The sequence below is a fragment of the Macaca thibetana genome, chromosome 2 (genome assembly GCF_024542745.1).
Source record: "Macaca thibetana thibetana isolate TM-01 chromosome 2, ASM2454274v1, whole genome shotgun sequence".
Lineage (NCBI taxonomy): Eukaryota > Metazoa > Chordata > Mammalia > Primates > Cercopithecidae > Macaca > Macaca thibetana.
The window spans coordinates 90295055-90320891 of record NC_065579.1 but is presented as its reverse complement, the minus strand read 5'-3'; the positions used below and the strand labels follow the sequence as shown (position 1 = coordinate 90320891).

Here is a 25837-nt window from a genome sequence, read left to right as displayed (position 1 = left end):
CTGTATCCTATAGTATGTCTCAGGGTGTCACCACAGAGCAGAGACATGCTCAGACTCACAGATAGTCCTGACCTCAAGACTCTTTCTGCTTTACCTTATGTTTGCACATACAGCAAAGGCCCAATAAATCCTCACTTGTTTCACTGTAGCTTCTCCCTTTTCAAGTAAAGAACTCAGTTGCAGGGCCTCTGTCAGCCCATGCAAATTAGAGAAAAGGCATCTCTCTCTCCAGGCAGAGATGACCCTGCCAGACACAACCCCGACATGTTGTGTGACTGGGCAAGTGGGGCATGAGTTGGATTTCAGCCCCTTAGCTGGGTGCCCTGTGCAGCGAGCCACATAAGCCACCTGGGCTCTGGCTCCTCGTGAAAGCAGCACCAAGGACTCCCTCCCCACAGTGCTCCATTCGGATGGGGAAGGCCTACCTTGGGAAAGCCGGCATCAGTTACTTCCCAGCTTGCTTCCCAGCTCATTTCCCGTCAAAAACAAACAACAAAAAATCCACACCTGCCAGAGCTTCTCACTATGGAACCCGAGGTCTATGCTCCTGGAAGAGCATTTGGAGACTCCCACAATACTGTCCCATCCTTCCTTTCTTCTGCTGGGAAGACCCAGAACTCACCCTGAATTGTCCTACTTCTCTGCCTTTGCTTTCTCCCAGCCTAGATTGCCCTTGTCCTATTGATCTTTGTGTGAGATCTCTATTCCCCTTTAAAATTCGATCCCAAACCCTACCTCCTCCATGATGCCTCTATTAGCACTAACTGTGCTTGGTGCTTCTTCCCACCCCATCCCTCTTTGCCTTCCACATTGCTTCAGCCTCTATTACCACCTTTTCCTCCATGTTATTAGCATGTAACTCAGTCCACACAGCCTTCTCTGAACTCATCCTGCAGCAACCCAGATGCATCATTTGGCTCCATCTTGATCCCAAAGGAATCCATTTGCAAACAAATTGGTGAACAATATTGACTTTACGAATAATTTCTTTCATAGGACCAGGGGCTTTCATAGCTCACCCCACAGCAAACTACTTACCAATCTTTGCAAGCATCTCCCCTGTCCAAATCCCTGGACAACTTGGCAACCCTGTTGCCTGTTCTCAGGAAAGTTGTTTGGCAACCCTGTCCTCAGAGCTCCTCCCCTCTCATTACCCTTCCCCAATGTGCTCTCAACCAAGCTGAGGCTCCACACTCAGTCTCTGCATGTCTTCCCCATTTGTTCCATTCAACTTGTTTCCTTCCTGTCCTAATAAGCAGAACAACTCAATATTGTCCTAACTCCTACTTTCAAACATGTACTCCAAGTCCATTACGTTGCTCAGCCAAACACAGAGTCTCCTTCAGTTTAGCCTTCTTTAGAACGAGTTAAGAATAGACAGCCAGAATGTTTTTCTTGTGACATGTATGTTCATTTTCCTCCACTGAGCATGCAGTCAAAAAAAGCAAGGATTGTGTCTTCCACACCCACGCAACCTAGCACAGTGAAAATACATACAAGAAACCTGTGTTCAGGGCTCCCCTCTTCCAGGGACGAGGACAGTTCTAAGTCCTTTCTGTCTCTCAGTTCCTCTTTCCTCCCAAGTAAGGCCCAGAACTGGAGTTACGGGGAAGCACCTGAAGACAGAGTGGGAGTTTAATAAATAGCTGTAAAATGAATGAGTCAGTGACTGAAAAGGAAACAAGAAAGGATAAAGGAAGAACTTTGAAGGCACCCTCACCAAGATTATTTCAGTCTAGCTGAAGGGAACTTGGAGAACCGACCCAGGGTGATAGAATGGATAAGACCTGGAGGATAAGAGGAGTAGCAAACACCGGGTTCTTGTATCAACTCTGCCTTCATCACTGTGTGGAAACTTGAGGAGATCTCTCAGCTCTGTTTCTCATCTCTCTCACCAGCCTGCCTGCAGATAGCCCAGTATGAACACCACCCAACACGGTCCTCAGGGCTGTTTGACATTCATGTTTCAGGCTTCTTCCCCAAATGCGCAGACTCCCAGAGCCCCTCGGCGCCTCCACACTCTGCAGAAAGCTTTTCTTGGCTACAGTGCTGGTCCAGGGACCTTCACTGCCCACTGGCAGAAAAGAATTATCGGCTGTGGAAATGAGTAAACTCCACATATTTTAAAGATGACAGTCTAAACTCCTAATGACTCTAAATGTGGTGTGAAATGGACAGAAGTCATCCTGCTGTGTGACATGCCTGAAATAGTGTCACCACCACCATCACCCCCCACGTGGACATGCACGTCATGGAAAGAGAAGCAACAAGTCACAGTGCCTCGGCCAATGTAGCTCCCCTATTCCCCCCCTCACCCCCAGCCTCTTTTCTGTGCTTTTCTACATTTTTAAAAAAGAAGGGATCTATTTGTTCTGCAGGAATACTGTCCAAGGTCACCTAAAAGCAAAGGAGAATGGGAATTAAACACCCCCGGAGACCCGACCCATCCATCAGAGTCCAGCTCAGGCAGGCTGTGCCAGTCTCCACCGGGCTACAAGGAGAAAACCTTTTCAAGTTGAACGGCCACCAATCCACTGCTACCGAAGTCAAGGCTGTCAGAAACATCCCTCTGGACAGAGCCAGTGATTTGGAGCCTAGAGATACTGAGTTCCTGGGAAACAAAGAGAACTTGTTGATTTTATATTTTTATTTTTTCTTCGATTTGGTCTGGATATTACGGGAACCTTGACCGGAGTTGAGAAAAGGAAACGCCCAGTCGGTATTTATTAAAGTTATCCTTCGCCTCCGGGGTCAGGTGCTCTCTGGTACCCACCACTGTTGCGTACTCTCCACACCCCTAAGCCTGTAACTCCTCCTCCCAAACCAAAGCCCTGACAGTAAAAAAAAAGCGTCCTAAAGATGCCCGCGCCCAAGTTGCGACAAAGGGGTCAGGTTCCCATTGAGCGGATCCACGTTCGTGTGTGCGCACGCGTGTGCATGTGTGGGCGCGCGTGTCTGTGTGTGCCGTGTGTGTACGCGCGCGCGCCGGTGTGTGTGGCGGGGGCGGGCTCTGCGCCCGGGGGCAGGGCTCCGCAGTAAGAGTGGCAGCTGGACTTGCCAGGCTGCGAGGGGCAGGGCACAGAGCCGCAGTGCCGTACTAGCGGGCCACGGAGATAGACGGCTTTGGAGCTGCGGAACCCCGAGCACAGGGTGAAGACCCCGGCGCTGCCAACCACAGCCTGGCCTCCTGGTCTCCGCAGCACCCACTCGGGCTGCATCCCCCTCCCCCGAGAGGGCTGCGCGGGCGGGAAGACGCCCAGACGCCAGCTTCGGTCCCCCTTCTGTCTCTCGGTTCCTCTTTCCTCCCAAGTAAGGGAATAAACCGCGAGGAAGGAGCGCCCCGGGCCACCGCGCAACCAAGTGTTGCCTGGTGAGGTAAGACGGCGGCCGGCGCGGTGGAGGGGGTCCCCGGCTCAGGGAGCGCCCGGTGCAGCAACTTGGAAAAGGAGGGCAAAGCGGGAGCTGGTCCCGCGGCCAGGGAAGGGGCTGCAGCCAAAGCCACGGCGCCCACGCCAACAGTTCCACCTGCCACAAAGCTCTGCAGGAAGGGATGCCCCGCTCGAGGGGTGCAGGCTTGGGGAAGGCACAGGGTGGGGCTCGGCTCTCCCTGCGACTGAGAGGCCCCTCAAGCCTCAAAGCTGTGCGGGTGGGAGGCGGCCTTTCTCCAGGCAGTTTGCGAAAGCAACTGGTCGGATTTCCTTCTTCTAGTCTTACCTTGGCTCCTTGATATCCAGTTCGCGCTCCAGGCAGTCGGAGAAGCAGGGGCTGTTTTTCCTAATGTCTGGCCGCCAAAGCCTCCGACCGTCCCGCGGGGTTCTAGGACTTTGGGGGCACTCCACAAAGCCCCCGGGCAGGGCGACTTAAAGCGAAGCTGAAGAGAACACGGACACCTCAGAGGATAAAGGAGGGAAGGGTCAGGAAGAGAATCTAAGGTTGATCTGTGTAGTCTCAGAGTCACAAGATGTTTCTGTGTGTGTTTGTGTGCTGAGGGGTGCGTACCCAGAGTCACCTGTGGTGCCTTCGCAGACTCCACCGGTCCTCCTCCCCTTGCCTAGCCTGAGATTTTCTTCTTTTGAACTAGTGGAGTAGAATTAGGGGAAGGGGCTGTGGAGTTCTAAAAAGCCCTACAGGTGATTTGACGTGCTGCCCCCATCCCCACCATCACTGCAGTGGAAAGCGTGGGACCAGAGCTAGAACCACCTCCCAGATTAGAGGGATCCAGCTGCGGAACTCAGGGCGGCGGTCGAGACCCCTCCCCTAGTCGCCCCCCGCGGCGGGAGGGTCTGCTGCAGCGCCAGGCGATTTGTGGCTGCGCCGCAGTGGTGCCCGGGAGCGCTGTGAACCCGTGGGCGCGCTCTCCCGCGCTGCGCCGCTACCTCCTCGGACTTCATTAGCATATGATGACCTCTCTGTGGGGAGGAGGGCCTGGGAGGGCTGTTTGTCATTCCTTTATTTCGGGAGCTTGGGGGACAACACTTTGGATCTGGAGGTGAACACCGGGGGTGTCATGATGAGAGACAGCGGTCAGGACACAGGACTGGAAACTGACCCCTGGTCTTGATGGGGGAATCAACTTTGTTATTTTGGTGCTTGGGATTCTCTGTCTGTAAAATACAGCTGGCAGAGCCACTTGCTGGCACACAGAGCACCCTGGTTGTCAGTGAAGGAAATTAGATCATAGAGGGCAAATGTCGAGGTTTGGTCATGAACCCAGGCACAGACACACACCCCTTTATGTTTTATGTCCCTCTCATTCCAGGCATGTGTCTGACATAGGAAAGTACTTCACTGCTTGTCATATTAAAAGGCTACATTTGCTGGAGATTCCAGTCCGAATATAAATTATACTCCTTAAATAAAGCGGCTGCAACTAAGCTAACTTCCCTGTCCTACTCCTGATCTATGTCTTTTTTGCCAATCACCCCACTTAACGTTTACAGCCAGCACTATAGGCATTACTACAGGTATTTTTCTGGGAGGGGCTTTAGAGTGGGAAGCTAGTAGATGAATCTTTCCTAGCTTAGAATTTTATGTAGTGGTTGGTTCAGATCAACCAAGACATGGGGAGAAAACGATAAACATCTGCGTGTCTTGAAATCTAGACTCTCAGAGATGGGAGTAACTACTAAGATCATCTATTCCAGCTCCCCCAACCTCTCCAAGTCCCCAGGCAGCACCATCAACAGATGGCAAGGATCCCTCCAACCTGGACACTCCCAGAGTCCCAGGCTGTGCATGTGTGAGCCTCTGCGAGGAAAGAACCCAGAAGCCAGCAACTGTTCCCTCTCCTACTGAGGGGAGTTGGTGGATGCTGGCCCCACCTCCTCCCCTGGAAGAGAAGGGAGAAAAGGGTGGGGAAGTACCCTTTCTTTGTGGTGAAACTTTAAAACTTTTAAAATGTCTATCTTATTGTATTACATCATTATAATGTACTCTTTTGGTATAAAAGTATTTCATGTTCATTGCCAAAATATTGGGAAGTTGAAAAGTATGCAAAGAACAAATCAATCACCCTTGATCCTACCACTCCCATTCCACACTGTTAATATACCGGCATATTTCCTTTCCATCTATTTTTATGCCTTGAAATCATACAGTCCATACAGAGCCAGCATTTACTGGGTGCCTAAGAAGTATACTTTGCATGCTGTTAAATTTTGTATGCATTATGTCCTTTAATCCTCAGGAGGCCCTCTGAGGTGAGTACTATTATTATCAATCCCATTTTTCTAGGGTTGCATTTTTCTAGGGTTCTAAGAGTTCAGGTGACTTGTCCAAGTTACATGGCTAGTACGTGGCAGAATCGAGATTCAAATTCAGGTTGTCTGACTCAAAAGTATGGTTACTCAGCCTCTGTAGCTATTGCTTCTCTGCTTTTCTTCTGAGTTAGTGTTGTAGCAAAAGACCTTTCATGAACATTGTTTTCCTGGCTGCATGTTATTACACTGTCAGTTATTTAAGTTGCTTCCTGTCTTTAGCAACTACAAATAACTCTGGGCAAAGTCTTTACTGCACACATTTCCCATTACTTCCTTTGGATAGATTCCTAGAAATAGATCACCAGGCTAAAGGGCATGAATGTTTTAAGGCTCACAGTATCTATGAGAAGCCACATTTCAAAAAGGGTACACTAATTTACGATTCCATTCACCAGAAGCAACTCAGCCATAGTTAAAGCAGATGACCTTTAGGAATTCAGATAGGCCAAGGCCTCATATGACTAAAGCCACGTCACATGAGCATTCTTCAGTCTCATGGAAGGAGTCACACATAGCACCCTGCTTTACACACTCAGGAGGGATTCTGAAAACCATACAACATAAAGCTATACCTGTTTTTATGTGAGCAAGTATCAGCTGCAGAATTCTCTAGCTAAATGTCACATACTAACTTTGAACAAATCAAACCATCATGTAAAATATGTAAAGGTGTATAATGTCCCACTTCTCCATACAAGTAATTATAACAACCTCACCCCTATGAACGCGCATCATGATCACAGCCAGATTCAGCAAGCTTAACCCATCAGCAACAACTTCTTCACACACTGGCCATATTCAAAGAGTTGTTTATTTGTACCAAGTATCAGAATTCCACAGCCAAACCACAGTGAGAGCTGATGTCACTTTATAAGTAACAGAGTTCGTCTGACTAAAAAAAAAAATCATGGCTAGTAACTATTAATAGTAATAAAACAATTTAAAAATAAGGTTATACCCATCATTTAAAAAAAAGTCCCCAGGTAGAAACAAAATGTGGCTGGAAGAAGAGAGATTGAATTAGGCAATACAACACACACACACACACACACACACACAAACACACAAGGGTTAGAAGAAAACAAATTGGCCCTAACTACGAGTCGTTCCTGGAGCCTCGTTGATCTCCAAGCCACCTCTGCCACCAGCAGTGGGTTTAGTAGCCCTGGAATATAATCTGTTGTTGCTCCCACTCTGAGATCAACTCAAGCAAAATTCAGCTCAGGTCCCTAAACATCCTTCAGGGAAGCCCAGCCTAGAGACTTCCTGAATCTGTAACACCTGTGCATAAGCTTACCTCGCTATGGTGAAGTCGCTTATTTGCATATCTCCCACTGAACCATGAACCCCCGGAAGGCAGAGACCATGTCTAATTCTTTTCTGTATCCCCAGCACCTGAGATCCATAGTCAACAATTAAAGGGGATGAATGAACAAATAATAGGATTTTCCAGGTCCTGTACTGGATGCTTTATGTGCATTTTTCTTTCAGTGTACCTTATTCTGCTCAGGCTAGTCAGTCCCAGAAAGGTACCTGAAAGGTGTCTAGAGCTGTGCTGTCTGTTTTCACATGTGACTATTTCCATGTTTAACTTTAGTTCATTAAAATTAAACGAAATTTAAAATTCAGTTCCTCAGTTATACCAGTCACATTGCTAGTGCTTACATGCTGCATGTGACCTCTGGCTACCATATTGGAGAATGCACATTTAGAAGATTTCCATCATTGCAAAAAGTTTAACTGGACTGTGCTAGAGCATAAGCTTGGTGCAAGCAAAGTGTGTGTCTCTGTCTGCCTTGTTTTCCACTGTGTCCTCAGCACTAGCACAGTGCCTAGCCCAGAAGAGATGAGGGAGAGAAAGATAAAGGAGGGATGATGGTAGTAAATGTTGTGGTAATATTAACAATAGCACTTATTGGGCCCTGACTCTGCATCCCACATTGTGCTATGTTTTGTACATGCATAGCTTCACCTGATATTCACGTCAGTATACACCTGGTATTAACTCCATCTCACAGATAAGGAAATTGAGTCTCAGAAAGTTTCAGTAATTTGCCTGTGGTCACAAAGCTGATAGGAGAGACTGAGATTGAAACTCAGGTCCATATGATTTCAAGCCTTTTCTCTTTATTTATCTTCTCTTTTTTCTTGGACCTTTTGCATTTCTGCCTCAATAACTGCTGTGTGTGGTGATGTGGATGAGGATTGCCACCATCGTGGTTTCCTGGGAAATCAGAGAAAGGGGACTTTTGAAAGCTTTCCAAAAGAAACAATGGGTATAATTTATGACTCTGAATGACATATCAAGAGTGCAAAATTTTGCTCAGGGTCTCAAGAGAACCTGTCCCTGGATGGGTGAGGGAGGGAGAAAGGAACCCACCCATAGTGTGGCCTGACCAGGGGACCAAAACCTACAAGAGCAGACCCAGTCAACCACCATAGTCTGTGCTTCTCCTCAGGGAGTCCTGAACCAGCTCTCAAGATCTTGCAGCCTGTTAACGGGGTGACTTGGCTCTCAACTCCCTGGCCAATGCCCTTTTCACTGCTCCACCCTACCTCATGAGCCATTTGCTCCAGTGCCCTCACTATTATTATCATCACTCTTGTCCTAGTTTTCTCTAATTTCTTTATTCTTAAAGAATAAAGTGCAAAATTTCAAGGGAGTCCTAATCAGCATGGAGAAGACTGAAATTACCACCTCCTCATTCTATTTCCTATTTCTATTAAAACTCTTTAAGGTCTAATTATGAATCTATACCATTGATACCTGTTGAGCTTAATATCACCTGAAGTAACCCAGTTCTCTTTTATACCTGCTCTTGAACTGGAACTGTGTTGCCCACCTGCTCGCCTTCACCCCATACTTGCCCATACCCCCTCAGAGTCACTCTAGATAGAGACTGTGCAGTATTTCTCATTTTATCTTGTTCAGTTCAGTCTGCCTTGCCACCTTGCCCAGATAATTCTGGCCGTGATTCTATCATCCAGTGTATTTACTGGCCCTCTCAGCCAGCTTCCTACCATCTCTGAATCTGATGAGCACGACCTCTTCATCTAAGTCATCAATAAATATAATGAACACCATAGGATTCTGAGGCATTCCATGCATGTTTCCTAAACATAGATATTAATTCAATAATTAAACAGCACTTAGAAAATTTATTCAGCTTTCTGTGCTACAACCGAGCCCATATTTCTTCCTCTTTTTCAACATTATTAGAGGAATCTTATCAAAGGTCTTGATAAAGTCCAAATATTCTTCATCACTGGTATTTCCTTGATCTTCTGTCCAATAATCTTGTCAAAGAAGCAATTTTGTTGGTCTGACATAAACTAATTTCAGTGATTCCATGTTGGTTCCTTGAAATTACAGCTTCAATCCTAAAAGCTCATTCCAAATCCCATTCCAGAATGTTTCCTGGAATTAACATCAGTCCCTCAAATTAAGACATTTTTATAGATTTTCCCATTTTAAAAAGTAGAACTTTATTTCTCATGAAGGTGATGGTAGTGGTGGTGATGATGGTGGTAATGGTGGTGATGATGGTGGTAGGACACTGATGCTGGTGCTGGTAGTGGTGATGGTGGTAATGGGGGTAATGATGGTGGTGGTAGGATGGTGATGCTGGTGTTGGTGGTGGTGGTAATAGTGGTGGCAGTACTAGGGGTGATTATTGTGGTGGTGGTGGTAGTGATGATGGAGGCAATGATGTTGGAATGTGATGGTGCGGGTGATGATGGGGGGGTGTGATGGTGGTGGTGGTGGGGTGATGGTGGTGGGGGTAATGGTGGTAAGGTGGTGGTGGTGGTGATAGTGGTGATGATGGTAGTGGCAGTGGAGGTGGTGGTGGTGGTGGTGATAGTGGTGATGGTAGTGGTGGTAGGGGGTGACAGTAGTTGTGGTGATGATGATCATGGTGGTGGTAGTGGTGTTGATGGTGGTGGTAGCAATAGTCGTGATGGTAGTGGTGGTGGTGGTGATGATCATGGTGGTGGGAGTAGTGTTGGTGGTGGTGGTGGTGGTGATAGTGGTGATGGTAGTGGTGGTGGGGGGTGACAATATTGGTGGTGATGATGATTGTGGTGGTGGTAGTGGTGTTGGTGGTGGTAGCAATAGTCTTGATGGTAGTGGTGGTGGTGGTGATGATCATGGTGGCGGGAGTAGTGTTGATGGTGGTGGTGGTGATGGTAGTGATGGTGGGGGGGTGACGATATTGGTGATGATTTTGGTGGTGGTAGTGGTGTTGATGGTGGTGGTAGCAGTAGTTGTGATGGTAGTGGTGGTGGTGGTGATGATCATGGTGATGCTAGTGGTGGTGGTGGTGGCAGTAGTGATGGTAGTTGTGTGGGGAGTTGACGGTAGTGGTGTTGGTGGTGGTATTGATGGTGGTGGTGATAGTTGCGGGGGTGATGGTGGTGACAATTATAATGGTGGTTGGGGGTGGGGTGATGATGGTGATAGTAGTGGCTTCTTTACTGTATGATTCTGAACAAATTAAGGAGCATGGTCTAATTACCTCAATTGCACACTGTCTCAGCACCCTGGGATGTTATTCAATTAGGATAAGAGATATATATTAATTTGGGACAGATCTAAGAATTTCTGGCATCATAGAAAACGAGATCAGAGAAACAGCCAAGAGAGCATCTGGTTCTAAGCCTTCATCCCGAGAAATAAGGAAACCCCCATCAAAAGATGTGCCCTGCCTGGGGTTACCCAGCCAGAACAGGAGCCAGGGTCTTGCCACTCTGACCAGTGCCTTCTCCAGGGCATAACTCCTCTTTTCACTTTCTTTTCTGAAGAAGCTTAAGGCTTTGTTTCCTGCAAAAATATCCATTTCTCCTCTTGGAATTCGCCTCTTAAGTCACTGATGCTTCAGTGAAAGTTAAGGATTCTTTCCTGGAATCATGATGTGTAAGAGAAAAGAAGGAAATAGCTTAAGAGCTCTCATTCTCCAAGTGAAAAATGGAGGCATCTAGAAAAGTCTGCTGTGGCAAGAAAACGGATGGAAGAGAAAAACTCAATGGCCACACAGCAGCTGACAAAACCCAGACTTGCCTGCCCAGTTAATCATTTGGGTCCATCACTCCTTTCTGTGTGGTTTGCATAGGAAATTTTCTTCTCACCTGGGGCATAAACAGTGTCGTCTACACAGAAACCAAGTTTTCACTTTGCTGATGGCTGATCTGGGGTGAAAGTTCCAAGTAGCCAAAGGTCAGTGAGGCCACTTTCATCCTTAGATGCTGAAATACTTGAAATGTTTTTGGCCTAAATGTTTCCATTTCCTGCTGCATTTCTCCACCCCTCTGCTCTGGGAACAGTGGCTCATAGTACTTCACCAGCTCCCTCATGCCCCTGCCTTGAGGTTAAAGTAAATAAGCTAGAGAAAGCTCTTTCCAACTCCCATATGGCCAGAGTGTCCCTTCCTTGGGAGTCACACAAAATGGTTACTCTCATCTAGCCCCCCAAACTCCCCATCCTAAAGTCTCATCAACAAGGATGTTCCTGATCCCCAGAACCCGACATAAAGATATTCACGGGTGAAAGTCAGTCTCCTCCCTTTTCTCATGCCAGCAAGTCCAGCAGGCCTGGATGATCACGAAGTGATCTTTCTCAACTATTAGGAAGCCAGTAGCCATATGATTCTATAGGGGAAAAAGTCCCACTGTGCCCCAAAGACCACATTGTTCTTTAATCCCTAAATTATGCAAACCATAGCAATGCTCTCCTGAGGATGCTCCATCATTTAACCAATATTCAATCAGTAAATATGTGCTCAACACCCACTTCATGCTAGTCGCAGGACTCATTTCTGGGGATAGGACCAACTGGGTTTCCAGGAACTGAGTGGAACAGAGTGTGTGTGTGTGTGTGTGTGTGTGTGTGTGTGTGTGTATGTATATATAATATATATATATTGTTTTGAGATGGAGTCTCGCTCTGTCGCCCAGGCTGAAGTGCAGTGGTGCAATCTCAGCTCATTGCAACCTCCGCCTCCCAGGTTCAAGCAATTCTCCTGCCTCAACCTCCCAAGTAGCTGGGATTACAGACACATGCCACCACATCTGCTAATTTTTGTATTTTTAATACAGAAGGGGTTTCACCATGTTCAGGCTGGTCTCGAACTCCTGACCTCAGGTGATCCGCCCTCCTAACCTCCCAAAGTGCTGGGATTACAGGAATAAGCCACCATGCCCAGCCAGAGTCAATCTTTAGATGAGAGTCAGGGGAGGGTCACATCCCCAGCCCGGGAAGGTATTGGACCTAGGAAATCAGGTAACACTCTCTGGAGTAGATGAGCTTGAACTGAAATTTAAAGGATGCGTGAAGTTAAGTGAAGGAATGAGGGTAAGAAATTCTAGGTAAAGGGAACCATGTATGCAAAGCTAGTTCTTGTTGTCTATACTTCAGTGTTGCTGGAGCAAAAACTGTGAGTCAGGAAGTTATGGGAGATGAGTCTGGAAATGTGGACAGGAGCTGGGCCATGGAGGGTCTCATTTGTCACATTAAAGTGTTCATTTTTTTTTCTTGTAGCTAGTGATGAGCGGAGGGGCACTGAGAACTCATAAGTGGGGACTGACGTGGCCACGTTTTAACATTAGAGCAACCTCTCAGGCTGCTGTCTTGGAAGGAGAGAAGATGGAAAGTGAGGCTGCCCCTGAGGGAGTTCCAGGCAGATGAGGACTAAACCAATGGCGGTACAGGTGGAGTGGGGGAAAGAACTTGCAACTGAGTGTATGTGAGGGGGCTGAGGGAGGCAGAGAAGCCAAAGGTGGCCACCAGGCTCCTATACCTTGGAGGATAGTGGTTTCATTGACCAAGAGAATCTAGGAACAAGAGCAGGTGTGGGGTTGGGTAACGAGTTCAGTTCAGGGCATGTTAACTTTGAGGTTTCAGTGAGAGATCCAGATGGGCACGTAATTGGATAGACTAGCTCCGTGGCTAGAGGCCCAGATAAGGACGTCCTCAGTGCAAGTGGTGGGTGAAACTGTGAAAACTCATGAGATCAGGGGAGAGTCGATTTTCATGTATCTTGATCAATGTATTGCCAGTACCTGAAAGATCCATGTCAATGAGGTGAATGCCTATCTAATAATGGAAAGAAATGTCTCACAGCGTTGAGAGTCTGGGCTTGTCAACTGAGCTGTCCCAGTAGCCATTTATTGACTAAGACCAATGTCCACTTCTGCCAGGTGCATGGTCAAGCAGGGCGGTGGCTTACAGAAACACTTATGCTCATCTTCCATATTAGAGCTCACAAATTTGTAAGCGGGGTCTTTCTCTCTAAGCCAGTGGTTCTCAATTCTGTTTAACATTAACATTGCCGGGGGCGGTGAGGGGGGGCCTTGAAAAAGCACCAGTTGTAGGTCCCACTCCCAGAGATGCTAAATTAATTGGTCTGGGGTCAAAGCCTGGGCCTCAGTACTTTTTTACGTCTCCTAATGCTACCAACTACGCCAGTGTTCAGAAGAGTTAAGAACCATTGCTAAACAAAAAATTCAGTGATTTCTCAAATTACACAGCTTTTAATTCCTTAGCTCCTCTGGTAAATCTCCTACGTGTGCATTACAGTTTCTCTAAAAACTACTTTAAGGTGTCAGAACCGAAACTGGGTCTGCACACCAGCCATGGTTTTGTTTGCGTGTCATCCCTGTTTTTGTATTCAGTGGGTATTTCTCCCTCACGCCTGCAAGGCTCATGAAAACTTTGTCAAGTCTCCTGCACGTACATCCACTGTCTACCACATTTCCCTGAGTTATATAACTAATGTACCTGTCAAGGAGATGTAAGAATCACCCGCCATGACTTCTTGGTGAACCTTGGTTAGTTCCAAGGGATCATTCCCTTCTCTTTTAACTGCTAACACGTCACCGCTGAACCCAGCAGTTCTCTAATTTTCATTTGCATTAGAACTTCCTAGAGATTTCTTTTGTAATGAAATGTGGATCCCAAGGCTCTCTCCTCAGAGACTCTGAGCCAGAGGTGTGGGAAGGGGGCCTCGAACCAGCATTTTTAACCAGTACTTAGGGTAATTATGGTGTGGGGATACCACCTTCAAAAAATAAGGCCTTAAAAATGAAAAATGAAGCATACACATTTAACTCTTACCTTCCATGATTTTTATTGAAATAACCAAATTCATATATACATATTTGGGTATTTTTGTTACAGTACTGACAACTAGCAAAGGATATCAATATAATCCACATGTCAGACGTTTTGAAAACATTCCATAATAAAGAATGTTCACAACAGTGATTGAGGGAAAGACCAACCAACTGTAAGTCATCAGAATGGAAGGAAAAGTTGGCCTGGAGATTAAATGAAAAGTACTCCTAGAATTCCACTAACATCTCCAAAGGTAAAGCATCAGAGACTGCAGAGAATGGAATAAATGTTTGAAAACCACATATCTGAAAAAGAATTAAAGTCCAGAATATATAGAGAACTCCCAAAACTAAACAACAGCAACAACAACAAAAAAACCCAATTCAAAAATTGATAAAGAACTTGAAAGACATTTCTCCAAAAAAGATATATGAATAGCAAATAAGCACATGAAAAGAAGCTCAGCATCATGAATCATCAGGGAACTGTAAGTCAAAACCACAATGAGATGCCACTTCATACACATTAAGATAGCTATTATGTATATTTTTTAAAAGAACAGAAAATAACAAGTGTTGGCAGAATGTAGAGCAATTAGAACTCTTGTACACTGCTGATGGGAACGTGAAGTGGTACGGCCACTATGGAAAACAGCACAGTGGGTCCTCAAAAAACTGAAAATAGAATCACTGTATGATCCAGCAATCACACCTCTAGGTACATACCCCCCAAAATTGAAAGCAGGAACATGAAGAGGTACTTATACATCCATGTTTATAACAGCATTCTTCACAATAGCTAAGAGGTAAAAGTGACCTAAATGTTCCCTTATGGATAACTGGATAAACAAAATGTGGTAAATGCATACAATTAAATATTATTCAGCCTTAAATGTGAATGAACTTCTGACACATACTGCAACATGCAACCTTGAATACATTACACTAAATGAAATAATCCAGTCACAAAAGAAAAAATACTGCACATTCCACTCATATGAAGTACTTACAGTAGTCAAATTCATAGAGATAGAAAGTAGAATGATAGCTGCCAGGGTGTGGTGGTGGGAAAGAATGGATACTTATCATTTAATGCCACAGTTTGTTTTGCAAGATGAAAAAGCTCTGTGGAAGGCTGGACGTGGTGGCTCATACCTGTAATCCCAGCACTTTGGGAGGCCGACACAGGTGGGTCACCTGAGGTCAGGAGTTCGAGACCAGCCTGGCCAACATGACGAAACCCCATCTCTACTTAAAAAAACAAAAACAAAAACCAATTAGCCAGGCGTAGTGGCACACACCTGTATCCCAGCTACTCGGGAGGCTGAGGCATGAGAATCGCTTGAACCTGGAAAGTGGAGGTTGCAGTGAGCCATGATTGCACCACTGCACTCCAACCTGGGCAACACAGTGAGACCCTGTCACAAAAAAAAAAAAAAAGGTTCTGTGGATGGATGATGGCGATGGTTGCACAACAATGTAACTGTTACTTAATGATACTGAACTGTACACTTAAAGATGGTTAAATGGTAACTTTTATGTTATGCATATTTTGCCATGTAAAAAAACTTTAAAAAGTGGCAAGAGCTACAGGAACGCTAGGTAGGCAGGCAATGGGAAACACATCTCAATCAAATGCATCTAGTGGTCCCTCAGGTGTGCCTTGTGCTGGGGCCATGGGACTCACTTTGTGAAGCTCATGAAAACAATATCTAGCAGTTCCAAAGGAGGGAGACATCTAAGAATGCAAAGCTAATGTCACTCTTTAAAATAGATGCTAAAAAAAGAAAGAGAGAACATAAACTTAAAAATCTCCAAGTTATATTTGTAGAGATTTAAGAGGATATAGCAGCAACTATCAAAATGGAGCAATCTGAAAGAGAGCAATCTGAGATTGTGAAACTTTGCCTGCTTTGAAATGAAAAATATTTTGCAGAATTGAAATCATGCAGTGGAAGCACAAACATTGGAACAATGCAGAAAGCTAAAGACGAGCAAGAATTCTGACAAAAAACATGAAAGTGAAATAATGAGGGGAAAATGGAGACTACTATTCAATACATTAAACATATAAATACAGAACTTCCAGGAAAAGAAACAATACAAGATGTTATAATAAAAAATACAGGCAGCTGAGGCAGGAGGATCGCTTAAGCCCAGAAGGTCAAGGCTATAGTAAGCCAAGATGGCCACATGGCACTCCAGCCTGAGTGACAGAGCGAGACCTGCCTCTAATTTTTTTCTTTTTTAAACTTTAATTTACCATGGCACATGTGTATCTACGTAACAAACCTGCATATTCTCCACATGTATCCCGGAACTTAGATTTAAAGAATTTTTTAAGTTAAAAAAAAATATTTTCCTGACATTAGTTCAAAATGCTTCATGTGTACCAAGAAAAATTAAAAGTATATTCTGGTGAAAATCATTAATTATAAGAAAAAAATCTATTGGTATGAAAACAGAAAAACAGTGTTTTATTTTCAAAGAAAAAATAAGCAAGTGTCAGACATTCTGCAACACTAAATGTCAGAAAGAAGTTGAGGTATGACTGGAATTTTGGGGTAGTAAGATAATGAGCCAATCGGTGCCGTAGCTCATGCCTATAAATCAAGCACTTTGGGAGGCCAAGGCAGGCAGTCACTTGAGCCCAGGAGTTTGAAACCAGCCTGACCAACATGGCAAAACCATATCTCTACTAGAAATACAAAAATTAGCCAGGAATGGTGATGCTCACCTGTAGTCCCAGCTACTTGGGAGGCTGAGGTGGAAGGATCACCTGAGCCCAAGAGGTGGAGACTGCAGTGAGATGCGATCACAGCACTGCACTCCAGCCTGAACAACAGTGGGACCCAATCTCAAAAAAAAAAAAAAAAAAAAAAATTATGAGCCAGAATTCTGTATTCAGTAATTTGTACAGAAAAAAAAAAAAAAAAAAAAAAAGATATTCTCAGCCAAAAAAAAAGAAAGTACCCAGCAAGTAGGCCACTGAAATCCTTTACTAAAAAAATGTATTTACTCAAACTATTCTGGTCAACAGAGAAATTAACATTAAAGCTTGGGAATGGAAGAGATGTGATATTACAACTGTAGGGTGAATAATAAAACCACACAAACATAGACTTAGTATTTACATGTTATTCATATAGTCAGGAAACAATGCAACTGTCAAAAATTAGTCTCAACAAAGAAGATACATAAGAAACTTAATGATAATAATCTGGGGGTAAAAACTCAGATTACTCAAGGCAAAAAACCTTGATGTGCTGAATGTCTCATTTTGTACTGTGGGAAACATTGAATATATTTTCATTGCTGACACAGAAAAATACAGGTTTAAATACATTTTTAAATAAGAAGAGAGTAGATGAATATAAAACTAGAAATACCATGCTTAACTTCAAAATTAGGAGGAAGATTTGGAACATCATAGCCGAGAATGAAAACTTAAAAAGGGTTGGGCGTGGTGTCTCATGCCTGCAATCCCAGTCCTTCAGGAGGCCAAGGTGGGTGGATTACTTGAGGTCAGGGGTTTGAGACCAGCCTGGCTGACATGGTGAAACCCTGTCTCTGCTAAAAATACAAAAATTAGCCTAGCGTGGTGGTGGGTGCCTATCATCCAAGCTGTTCAGGAGGCTGAGGCAGGAGAACACTTGAACCCAGCAAGCGGATGTTGCAGTGAGCCAAGATTGTGCCACTGCACTTCCAGCTTGAGCAACACAGTGAAACTCTGCCTCAAAAAAAGAAAAGAAAAGAAATATATTAAAAAGGAAATAGCAAGGAAACATTAATATAAAAAGTATAAAATAAGATGATAGAAACCAGATCAAACATACCACATTAAGTGTGAATGGTTTAATCATTTCCTTTTTTCATTTCTTTTTTTTTTTTTTTTTTGTTTTTTTAGTCAGAGTCTCACTCTATCACCCAGGCTGCAGTGCAGTGGCTGCAGTCTCGGCTCACTGCAACCTCCACCTCCCAGGTGCAAGTGATTCTCCTGCCTCAGCCTCCCAAGTAGCTGGGACTACAGGCGCCCGCCACCATGCCCGTCTAATTTTTTGTATTTTTAGTAGAGACGGGGTTTCACTGTGTTAGCCAGGGTGGTCTCAATCTCCTGACCTCGTGATCTGCCTGCCTCAGCCTCTCAAAGTGCTGGGATTACAGGGGTGAGCCACCATGCCTGGCCAATCATTTCTATTAAAAGACAAAAAAACGTGCATATTGGTCAAAACCCAATTCTAAATATATGCTGTTTTAAACCAAATGGGAGAGAAAATGGATAAAAAATGAAAGGGCATAGATATATCAGAAAAATGCAAACAAAAAGAAAGGAGGGTGATATTAGTATTAAACTACAGCTAAAAGTAGAATTTAATACAAAAACCATTAAATGGTAAAATAAAACTGTCAAAACACAATTGCAGAGGGAAACTCTAACATACATCTATCAATCTTCAACAAATTGAGTGCCAAAAACAAGTTAGTGTTTTAAGGCTATAAGGAACTTGATGGAATGTACATATATAGGACTTTACATTTAAAAAATGAAAAAAAATATTAAAATGTTTATGAAATATTGAGATATTTTGATCCCAACATAAAAAAATTATGGTGCATTTCAAAAAATGTAGAACTTGTTCTGGCAGTAACAGGCAAATAAAACTGAAGTATAGTTACACTAGGATCATCTATTCTTCAAATTTGGTGTAAGTCTAGGACCTGTGTACATCCACTCACCATTATTGATTTTAGCATTCAGTGAGAACAAGACCAAAAAGACCTGTTATTTAACAAGCACCAAGTTTATAAAATGCTTCCTTCTTTAAGAATGAATAAAGAGTAAAACATATAGGAATTAAAGGAAATGTAAAATAAGGGAGTAAATAATAGCATATGAAATGAAAATGAGATACTCCAGCTGGGCCTAAAAAAATACTTTAGTAGACTAGAATCTTCATAAGAGGGCACTAAAAGGCATGGTCTTTAGAAATCAAAAGAGAATAAGAGGGTCCGGGCACAGTGGCTCACGCCTGTAATCCCAGCACTTTGGGAGGCCGAGGCAGGCGGATCACAAGGTTAGGAGATCGAGACCATCGTGGCTAACATGGTGAAACCCCGTCTCTACTAAATATACTAAAAATTAGCCGGGCGTGGTGGTGGGCGCCTGTAGTCCCAGCTACTCGGGAGGTTGAGGTAGGAGAATGGTGAGAACCCGGGAGGCGGAGCTTGCAGTGAGCCAAGATTGCAGCACTGCACTCCAGCCTAGGCCACAGAGCGAGCCTCCGTCTTAAAAAAAAAAAAAAAAGAGAGAGAGAGAGAATAAGGCTGAGATGAAAATGAAAAATGGTATTCAAAGATATGAATGAAATATGGACCTACTGCAAGGAAATAGAAGCACAACAGCAGAATTAAAATTCACTAGCTGGAATTAATGAGTTGTGTATTCTATCAAAAGTCAAAGCAAGCAGGTGAAGGAAGTGATAGTATAAAAGATAGGCAACTAGTACTGAAGCCAATTAAAAAAGACATCTAACTAATAATTTGGACATCAAGTTTTAAAACTGTATGCAAGGCGAGGGGCGGTGGCTCATGCCTGTAATCCCAATCCCAGCACTGTGGGAGGCCAAGGCGGGTGGATCAGGAGGTCAGGAGTTCAAGACTAGCCTGGCCAAGATGGTGAAATCCCATCTCTAGTAAAGATACAAAAATTAGCCGGGTGTGGTGGCAGGCGCCTGTAATCCCAGCTACTCGGGAAGCTGAGGCAGAGAATTACTTGAACCGGTGAGGCAGAGGCTGCGGTGAGCTGAGATCAGGCCACAGCACTCCAGCCTGGGCGACGGAGCAAGACTCCGTCTCAAAAAAAAAAAAAACTGTATGCAAAAGTAAAATGTATTCAAACAGCATATATGCATTGATACAAAAAAGTTCTGAGATAAATTTGGGCCTAAAAACCCAGATAATAATTTTTAAAGCCTGAAAAGATGTGTTTGTCTGAAAGGATGAGGCAGTGAAAATAAAATATTCCGAATTCCTTGGTTCAATTATGAGAGAGTCATTTCATTCCTGACGCTTAAATTTAGAAGACAATAGTTATAGAGTTTTCAATAAGCCACCTTCTGAATCAAGGGGTCTGAGAAAACAAGCTCCATGTAGCAAACTAAATATTAATTAAACAAAAGAGACAGCAAGGAAGCATTAAAATGATAATAAAATAGAGCGTGAAAATGAAGACACCAAACACCTCAGTTATAACAATTAACATAAGTAAACTAAATCACTCATTTTTAATAAAAGTTTTCTTGTTGGATCAAAAATGAAAACTCAGCTTTATGTTGTTTACCATAGGAGCCCTTAAAACAATGTGTCGTGCAAAAATTGACACACTGAGAAAAGGTATAGCAGGGAGATGCCACAAAAACTAAAGCAGAAGTCATGATACTGATATAAGACAATGCAATTCATGACAAATATCATTAAATAATACAATGAGCGTTGTTTTCTATAAGTGAAGAATCAAATTCACAGGGAAGATATAATGGTCATGGAAATATACACGTCAATTAATATTGCACCCCAAACTGATGGAAACACGATAGCGGTGGAATATTTCCAAATACCACTCTCAGGCTTTCACATATCAAGTAAACAAACAAAACATAATATAAATACAGGAATTGTGTAATATAATGAATACTACTGAAAAAATTATATGCTGCGTAATACCCAAAATACATAATAAAATTTCTTTTCTAGGGCTCGTGGAACATTTATAAAGATTAATTATGCATCAGGTTATGGATAAAACCTCAGCAGGTTCCTCAAAGCAAAAATAGTAAAAGTCATAGTTTCTAACTGTTAGAAATGAATTTTATTTACTTACTTATTTTTTAACTTTTATTTTAGGTTCAGGAATATATGTAAAAGTCTGTTACATAGATAAACTTGTGTCACGGGAGTTTGTTGTACAGATTATTTCATCACGCAGGTGTTAAGCCCAGTACCCAATAGTTACCTTTTCTGCTCCTCTCCTTCCTCCCACACTCCCCACTTAAGTAGACCCCAGTGTCTGTTGTTTCCTTCTTTGTGTTTATAAGTTCTTTAAGTCCTCATTATTTAGCTCCCACTTGTAAGTGAGAACATGTGGCATTTGGTTTTCTGTTCCTGCGTTACTTTGCTAAGGATCACAGCCTCTAGCTCCATTCATGTTCCCACAAAAGACATAATCTCGTTCTTTTTATCACAGCACAGTATTCCATGGTGTATATGGACCACATTTTCTTTATCCAATCTGTCATTGATGAGCATTTATGTTGATTCATTGCTATTGTGAATAGTGCTGCAATGAACATTTGCACATATGTGTCTTTATGGTCAAATGAATTATATTCCTCTGGGTACATACCCAGTAATGGGATTGCTGGGTCCAATGGTAGTTCTGCTTTTAGCTCTTTGAAGAATCTGCATACTGCTTTCCACAATGGTTGAACTAATTTACACTCCCAACAACAGTGTATAAGTGTTCCCTTTTCTCCCCAGCCTTACTAGCATCTGTTTTTTTTTTTTTTTTTTTTTTTTTGAACTTTTTAGTAATAACCATTCTGACTGGTATGAGATGGCATCTCATTGTGGTTTTGAGTTGTAAGAAATGGATTTTAAAGGTAAACAACAGCAGAGGGAACTGTCAGTAAATTATGTCTACTTACACAATAAAATACTAGGTAACCAGGGAAAACAGCATTGTATGTAGAGGAATGTTTAATAACACCAAATAATGCTCACCATATACTGCTAAGTGAAAAAAAAGACAAAAAGAGCTAAAACAAATTTGAAATTTTTTTAAAGAAATGCCTACACATATATGGATAAATTCTAGAAAGAATTTACAGCAAAATGTTAATTGTCATTATAGTTGGATGAGATATTTGATTTTTATTTTAAAATCATTTAAAAATATGATTTGGATTCTTAGCTAAGACTACTATCATGCTCACACTGTTGATAGTTTGTGGAATATATTTTTTTCCATTTTTTTTTATAATAAAAGTAAGAATAGGCCAGGTATAGTAGCTTACACCTAATCCCAGCACTTTGGGAGGCAGGTGGATTTCTTGAGCTCAGGAGATTGAGACCAACCTGGGCAAGATGGTGAAAGCCTGTCTCTACCAAAAATACAAAAAATTAGCAAGGTGTGGTGGTGCGCATCTGTGGTCCTAGCTACTCAGGAGGCTGATGTGGGAGGATTGCTTCACCCTGGGAGGTAGAAGTTGCAGTGAGCCAAGATTGCGCCACTGCACTCCAGCCTGGGTGACAGAGTGAGACTTGGTCTCAAAAAAAAAAAAGAAAGAAAGAAAAAAAGAAAAGAAAGAAAGAAGATTAGATTTGCTTGTTTCCGGTCCTCTGGCTTTTTGTTGTTGTTCTTCAAACTTCTTCAAAGATCAGTGAAAGTGGTTCAGCCTCCCTGGAGGTTCTGGTTATCTTCATTCCCAAGCGATAGACTAAGCTGTTCTTTGCTGTTACTGGTCTAAAATGAACTGGCCCCACTTCCCAGAATTCCTCCACCTGTTTGTTTGTTTGTTTATTTGTTTGTTTGTTTGTTTTTGGCCCATAGTGGGGTTTTCTTGTTGTTATTGTCATTTAGTATTTCAGATCACTTTCAGCTATTTTTTTCACATTATAATTTTTAAGTTTAAGTTTGTGCCATCTTCCTATATGTTCCTTGGTCGTATGCCTTTCTTTTCCTTGTTTTCTAAATGTCTTTTTCAAATGGGAATCCATGGGTGAGCCTGCAGGCACATCTTTTAAAAGAACTATTTCTTTTCCCTTTTTATTGGAATGATTTTTGAATGCTTCCCCATTTTGGAAAACTTCAGTCTGCCTCCATTCCAGAATCTCATATAATCATAACTGTCTTCTTTTCAACCTTTTAGACTGCCTAAATCTAGACTTCTTGGCTGTTTATTACAGCCAGCCTTCTCTTCATTGACAATCACGGCCTCTGAGCTGGAGTGGCTTGTTTCTCCTAATATGTCTCTTCTGCTTGCTTCACCAAGCAGGGTTTTTCTGTTGGTCAGAATGAGGGACCGAGAGAAAAAAACAAAAACAAAACAAAACATTAAATAAAAAAATAAAGAATGGGAGACAGAGGAGTGTATCTAGTTAAACTTCTTTATTCCATGTCAATGAGGGAAATGAAGAGACTTGTCTGATGCTCTGTTTTTAGCTGAAAAGGGCTTTTTGGAAGTGTTTAGCCAGCACAAGACCACTTTCACTGCTATCACTTCCCTTATGGCAGAATACCAGTGGCTGGGAATCCACCCTCCATTTCTTCCTGTGGACAAGCGGCCTGTAGAAAATGCTCATAAGGAGCTCACGTGTGTTCTTTACCATATTCTGCTCACTCACGATATCTCTAGGTGCTGTATCCTTAGGGTCGTGAATTCCCGTAACAAATCAATCTCTTGCTGTCTAGACTGATCAGCCCATCAATGTAGTTTCTAGTATTCTTTATAATTATGTATACATATGTGTACGTGTCACCAGGTACCTTCCCTCTCTTGTTTGTCTGTGTTTTAACAGCAGTTCCTGGATAGATTCATGGTATTATCCCAACACTTTTTTATTTTATTTTATTTTATTTCATTTTATTTCATTTTATTTCTGAGTTGAGGGTTTCACTATATTGCCCAGGCTGATCTTGATCTCCTGGGCTCAAGCCATCCTCCTTCCTCAGCCTCCCAAGTAGCTAGGACTACAGGCGTGTACCACTGCATCTGGCTCTATCCCAGCTTTTTGATCCTCTTACTCATCACTCTGTAGTAAATACATGTCCCCCATGCTTAGTAGATACAAGTCCTTCATGACCTGACATGAACTTACCCTTTCAGCATATGATAAATCATCGTCCAGAAATATACAGCCAGTTAGTGATATCTGCTTCCTTGTTATCCCAGAATTGCAACGGTCAGCAGAAAGAACAATGACAACATTATCCCTATTCCCAAGTCCTTCACAGTCTCGCCCCTCAAACTAGTGGGAGATCCAGTTAGCCTAGGAGATAAAGTACCTTGAGAACTTGGAAAAGGCACTGAACACAAACTGATAGTTTAGTTCTTGGCCTGGAAAATAATTGAAACTTGTGGTTTTTGGTAGTCTCATGTGCAGAACAGACTGAAATGAGTGAGAAGATAGTTATGAGACCAGAGACATGCTAGGGCCATTAAGAAGCCCCTACCCAGAAACTGGAGATGCCGTTACAAGGAATTTAATGGAGAGAAAGGGGCAGAGCTGAGAGAGAAAAGACAAAACTTGGTGAGTTGGTGTCTGATTTGGTATTGAGCTATCAGAGAGGGGAAGGAGACTGAAGGTACATAAAGCCAATGTATCAAGCCCAGGAAATGTGGAGAATGACTTCTTCATTGAAAAAGTTAGTTGTTTAGTTTTGGAGATAGAGGTGGGAGAAAGGTAAGTTTGAGAGTAGATAATTATATATTTAAAAGTTACACCTAGCAACTGGTTGGAGGAATTAATACGTGCATGTGATTCCGCCAGCAACAGGGTGCCTTTCTGACCAAAGTAAACTCAGCATGTGGTTTCACACTCTGATCAAAACAATGTCAGTCAATCAAATAAAATGATTTATTTTTCTTTAGTTGAGGCTGGTTTCTGTTCGCTATTTTTGCCTAGTTCAAAGTGACTCACCCAGGGAGACAGTTCCTCCAATTGGGCTGTAATTTATTAAACACATTCAGCCAAATGACTAACTCTGTGCTCTTCTTCCAGCCCTTCCAGTGTTATTAGTCTGGCCCATGCATCCAGCCACTCCTAACCCCTGCAAGCAGATGTTTCCATAAAGTTTATAGTTTTTTAAACTTATTTATTCATTAACAGCTTCTAGAGGTGAAGGTGAAAATTTACAATATTTTGTTTTCTACAGCTGGTACTGAAAAGCGTCCTCTTTCCCTCCCATCCTCTTCCTTGAAGATTTTTCATCTCTAAATTCATACTTGCTCTCATTTTAAATCACTTCTCCATTTTATGAGGACACTCAAGGGGTCAGGGAATCTTGGCACCTTTACCTGTGTCTGATAAAGAAAAAAGGAAGGGAATTAACGTCTGCAGAGACCTATGTGCCAGGCACGGTGCTGGGAAACCTATATTCATTATCTTTAATCCTACTGTGTAAGGTGATACCACTATTCCCATTTTCCAGATGAGGAAACTTGGGCTCAAGAGATTAAGTGGAATAAATAGTATGTTCAAGACCACAAATACAGGAAATGTCATGGAGGAGATGCTGACTCAGGTTTGTTGGAGCTTGGGGTGATACTCCTTTCTGTTTCCTGGCAGATATAGATTTCCGGGTACCGCTGACACTTTGTGCTCCACATCAGAAGCCAGTGGTACAACAGAGCAGCAGAGAAACCTTCAATATCTCACAGGCTCCAGTGTACAGGCCTCTTGGCATGCCACCCACCCCCACAACCCACACACATGCTTCAGTAAGCTGGGCTCATTATTTTGGAAGATTTGGGGAAAATGAAATAGCACATTCCTAATTAGTTTGAACTGAGGAACCCATTAGCTATATTTTTTATTGAAATTGAAAATACAAAAACATAATCTCATAGCATGAAAAAACCTCTTTTAAAGTTACACGTAGTTAGGAGTCTTGAGGTTTTGATTTTAGTAGTTCCTCTCTCCAGTGGAGGCATGTAAGACACAGTTAGTAAACAGGAGTCTTTTCTGCTCTTTCTTCTCAGTCAACCATGTCAACATCGTTGCTGGCTGAGCTCTTCTTTCTCTGAGCTCCACAGCCCTTAGCACACACAGCTCAGTACTGTAGCTTTTACAGAAGCTCTGTGATATTCCCAATGAGCTTTAAGTTTACTGATGGCTAAGGTAATCCTAATTCATCTTCGCATCCCCCATAGCTCCTAGCAGAGTATTTTAAACATACTAAAAGCTTGGTA

The 25837-nt window shown here is 43.0% G+C and overlaps 1 protein-coding gene and 1 long non-coding RNA gene across 7 annotated transcripts in view; one reads left to right on the top strand and one right to left on the bottom strand.

Moving 5' to 3' along the window:
* LOC126948464 (uncharacterized) overlaps positions 1–4337 on the bottom strand; it is a 37086-nt gene extending 32749 nt beyond the window's left edge. Inside the window, exon 1 of the long non-coding RNA XR_007723462.1 lies at positions 3715–4337. This is a non-coding gene — a long non-coding RNA (uncharacterized LOC126948464). The remainder of the gene's footprint in view (positions 1–3714) is intronic.
* DGKG (diacylglycerol kinase gamma) overlaps positions 2948–25837 on the top strand; it is a 198870-nt gene continuing 175980 nt past the window's right edge. For 3 of the 6 annotated variants that reach the window (XR_007723454.1, XM_050780242.1, XM_050780244.1), the window contains exon 1: positions 3055–3375. The gene's annotated coding sequence lies outside the window, so the exon portion shown is untranslated. Of the gene's footprint in view, positions 3376–25837 lie in introns of all 6 variants that reach the window. The other 3 variants (XM_050780243.1, XM_050780241.1, XR_007723453.1) reach the window with 2 other exon arrangements.